Here is a 5,000-nt window from a genome sequence, read left to right as displayed (position 1 = left end):
AAAGGGAGAAGCCCATTGTTCTATCTGAGACTAGAATACATCGCGATCCTTGTGTCATGTATTCGATGGAAATTATATGTAGAGAAGCAAGAGGACAAGAAGGAAGGGAGTGCTTTTGCAGAGAATCGTTACGATGTATCTGTGTATCTGTATATGACACACATACGATGTATGTGTGTCATATTTATTCTTCTTCTATGTGGCTAATGGAATAATCTCACACTGATCCTTGGGTGGCCGCAATTCACACATGGACCTGATCTTTTCCGGCAGAAGGAACAAATACTAGGAATGACTCAGTGTTATGGCAGACACTGAAGATCGCCATTGAGTGGCAGGGCGAAGCGGCAACACTAGCAATGCAGTTCATACAATATTATGTGTTTTGTCACAAGGCCCTCCTCACCCGGGTGGGAGTGTGGAACTTACAGTAAGCAGGATGACTGCGACAGGCAACCTGCTCATCAAAGGGTCGGAAGCAGAGGAATGTTTTGTGCGAAGGCAAGCCAACTGAATGGATGGTCCGCGCGTCGCTCCTGAGCTAGCTAGGCGCAGTGAGCCTTCACAAAGACATCTGGGCTCATGTGTCTGAGCTCTCCTTGCTGCATGTACTTCCTGGAGCGCGAGCATACACACCTCCCGCAGATGGGGCCGCCGGTTATGCCTGTTGCTTCCCTGTGGCAGATGCAAGCCTAGAGGCAATCCAGCTGGATACAAATGAGCCGGGAAATGGTTACAGATATGCCTCTGTTAACAGGTTACTAGATGCTACCTTAGCTGCACCTCTGACATGGTATGCATTGATGGCTCTCAGCAAGTTTCAGCAGTTTCAGTGAAAACAAGAGGCAAAGCGGAGTGGAATAATAAAAATCTCAAATCCACCAACAAAGGTTTTAAAAATGCAATATGGCGAAAATAGCAAGAACAAGAAAGAGTCATCGTTCTTTTTATGGTGACATTAAAGTTATAATTTTCTATGTAGGGATGACAAAACACCATTCCTTCTAATATTCATGTAAAAATATAAATATCATTTTCTCAATGAAAAACAGAAACAAAACACTTATCGATATATTAACCAAAAGTGAATGATTTCCCCCCCTATGTAGAGCTTATAGAGACAGACCTACAAGATTCTCAGTAAAAAAAAGAGTCCCTATGGCTAATGTATAAACTATGAAAGGGAGCGAATTAGGGAGGGATGAGGGAGATGCAACCAACGTGATCCGATGATGTGTATTTTTCGGCATCATATCAATATCTTTATTCTGCGTTTGGTGCCGTCGATCTTAGTCGTTAGTGTTTTCACTGATATTTTTTTTACAATTTTGATATTATTTCCAACACGAGGTCATTGTCGCAAAAAGCTGTCATATCGCAGGTTCAGGCATCAAACTGATAATAACGCCAAATTTTAATCACGAAGTGATTAAGAATTAAAAAGCCCTCATTTTAGCATTCCAATTACCTGAAAAAAATCAAAATATATCTACCCGGTTCATTCTCATGATTAGTAATTACGAAAAAAACCTAAATACAAATCTCGATCCTCGAATCCACTAATTCTAACACCATATTCCTATCCTTCAAGGTTAAGACAGGATGTTGCGGTTTGGATCCTACAACGGGTCGCGGGAAACAGATTCACCTGCTGCAGATCCTCTTGCTGCCCTTCATCCCTATCATGGCGCTTATAATACAGAACTCCATCAACATGGTCACAGTCCTCGAGTACCAGTATGACATGCAGGAGACCATCGACCAGGTGAGAGAGAGGGAGACGGAGGGAGGGAGGGAGAAAGGGAGGAAGGTTGAGAGAGAGGGAGGGAGAAAGGGAGGAAGGTTGAGAGGGAGGGAAGGAGAAGGGAAGGGAAGGGAAGGAGGGAGAAAGGGAGGAAAGGGGGGGGGAGCGTCGAGAGGGTGGAAGAGAGGGAGAAAGGAAGGGAAAGAAAAAGGAAAAGGAGCGGATAATTCGAGAAAAGAAGACTGTGGGAGGAAGGAAGGAGAATGGGGAGAGGAAGAGAGAGGTATAGAGAAAGTTAAAGACTGAATGGGAATGGGAGAAAAGAAAGATAGATATAGAGAAAATTAGTTCAAAATTTAGCTTATATATGATATATTCCAATGGATATATGTGTTTTCTTTTCTTGTGTTAATATTATAAGAAACCAAATACGGTATTTGCCATCAAATGGAAGAAGCGTTACTTTAGTTTTGAAAGTATTTAAGTAAAAAAAAAAGAAAATGAATACCTCGTGCTGTGTGGCAGCTGCTCCAGGTCATGGGTCCGAACATTTGCTTTCATTTTGCCCTTATTTCCGCGCCTTATAGCTTGGCATATGAGAGGTTGATTTGTCTTCTTTGGTCACCTGTTGTTTTATCCTTTGTTTGCATTCGTAAAAGCTGATATTTCTTTGTAAGGCTTTACGACCGCACACACACACACACACACACACACACACACACACACACACACACACACATATATATATATATATATATATATATATATATATATATATATATATATATATATATATATATATATATATATATATATATATATATATATTGAAGAGAGAAACAGAGGGAGGGAGGGAAATAATATAAAGAGAGAGAGAGAGAGAGAAAGGGGAAAAAGGGAGGGAGACAGCCAAAGACCTTCCTTTGAGTATTTCCTTCTCTCCGAGTGACCTCCTCCCATGTTAATGCATAAGAAACTCCTCTCCTTCACTCCACCGTTCCCCTTCCTCACTGACGCAGCCGTCCCTCCTCCGCCAGGTACAAATCAGCACGGGCCTGGGCAACGTGACGGAGGCGCTGCAGTCGGAGCGCGCCGAGATCGGGTTCTACCTCTTCACCAACGGCTCGGTGATCCGGGGCAACCTGACGGAGCACTTCGCCTACACCAACAAGCTCCTGGACGAGCTCAAGTGGCCGGTGTTCCGGACGGACCACGAGCTCTTCAACAACAAGATCCTGTTCCGTATCCGCCTCGATGACTTCCGGGACAAGATCACCAAGTTCGACACGCCCTCCGTCGAGGCCGGCATCGCCTTCTACAACAAGGCCAACTACATCTTCCTGGACCAGGTAGGCGAGGGGGGGAAAGGGAGAGGGAGAGGTAGAGGGAGAGGGAGAGAGAAAAAGAGGATTAGGTAGATAGGTAAATAGCTACTGAAATGTTAAAAAGAGAGTTTGCTAGAATTCCTAACTGCATTGAATGCGAACGATACTGATAAATAAAATGCTAAGAATAAATAGATAAATAGATTGATAAAAATCAAGAAAGAAGCATATTGACAGTTTGCAGTTATCCAGATCCACAACCTCCATAGCCCTAAAAATGATATACATATCCATAACAGTGACAATACTCAAACTATCATCATGAATACTACCAATAGTAATATCAGTGATACTATTAATACTATTCCTAATAACGATAATAGTAATGATACTGGTGACCATATCAATGATGATGGTAACAGTAATAATGAAAATTATGATGAAAGTAATACGAATAAAAAAACAATAACAACAACAACAGCTTACGAGCGAAATCAACGAGAAGGACGCGGCGGGCGTGTGGCGGCCGCTGCTCGCCTACAAGAACATGATCCGCGCCATCGAGCACCTGGGCATCTCCATGGTGTTCGGGCTGCAGTACTTCGGCCGCGGGGAGCTCAACCAGAAGAGCTACATAGCCTTCGTCACGAACGACGCCCTCGGATACGACTTCCTGAACACCAGCCAGAATTTCGAGTTTTGGATCACCGACAGGTAGGAACTAGTGGGTTTTGAGAGATTTTGTTCGGATTTTGGTCTTTCCGTTTTTTTCGCTTTTCATTACGTTGTCGCCTATGTTGGACCTTTTTCCCTTTCCATCGGTTGGCTATTGACGGGACTTTCCCCTCTGAATATTTTTGATAACCATTTAAGTTGTTCAGTATATTTTTGTAAATAGCAATGGATTCCTCTCACTTCCTACTGCGGGTTTTGTTGCGTCCCCTTTATACCCCACAATTGGCACCGATGGGGGGGGGGGGTAGAATATCAGGGAACTTGCGCGAGAAAATACGAAGGAAAATATGCGCTTAGCAGTAAACTGTATGTCGAGAACCTGCTCATTCGGTGCCACCTTGACGTCCAGACTTGCAGCCGGAGACTCCATGTCATCTCGATTGTGTCACATGACTTCCTCACGAAGGGAAACTCGTACCCCTGCTGTTCCGGCCACTCATTGGATGCCACTGCTCACAGCGCGCGATTGTGGCGTGGGAAACGTACCATCTATTGTCAGAGACTGGCATTCTCTGCAAGGTTCATGTGTTCCTTTCCATTTCTAGTAAACGGCGGGAATATTGGCGCCCTCGTTCCCTCGTGACCTTCGTAGTCCGGTAGTGTTTGTTAACCGTGTGTAAAGGTATTTTTTTATGCTTTATGTAATGCCGCTTCCATCACATCATACAGAACGCCTCAAGATCTTAAAGGTTAGTGTGTACGCCTCCTCGGTCCTATGGTCCATTTGCCGTGTACAGGGGAGGATGTTTGTCTTTCAGGGCCCATTAGGGAGCTGCCGTAACTATAGATGATTGATTGACCTTCTTCGCAAATATAGTTTGCACTTCTCAGTTTCCTTCATACTTCGCACTGCAATTTCCTGATATCCTCCATGCCCTCCTCTACACCCAGGGCCAATTGCGGGGGATAGTGGGGGAGGGGGGTCCGCGCAACAAAGCCCATGTAAATCAGCTATGGGGACTTACACATTTGCCTTTATTTAGTTGTTATCTTGGGAACAGCATTTTATTTGTTATCCAGATAACGCTTGGATTATTTTAACTCTGGTTTCATTTTATCTGTCTATCTATCTGTCTGGCTATCTATCTACCTATCTTTCCCTCTCTCTCTTTCTCTATGTCTGTCTCTCTTCCTCTCTCTTACCCTTACTTCCTCCCCTCCTCTCTCTTTCCCCTTTCATCCATTTCCCTCACCCT

The sequence above is a fragment of the Penaeus monodon genome, chromosome 37 (assembly GCF_015228065.2).
Source record: "Penaeus monodon isolate SGIC_2016 chromosome 37, NSTDA_Pmon_1, whole genome shotgun sequence".
In the NCBI taxonomy this organism is placed as follows: domain Eukaryota; kingdom Metazoa; phylum Arthropoda; class Malacostraca; order Decapoda; family Penaeidae; genus Penaeus; species Penaeus monodon.
This window is presented reverse-complemented; position numbering follows the sequence as displayed.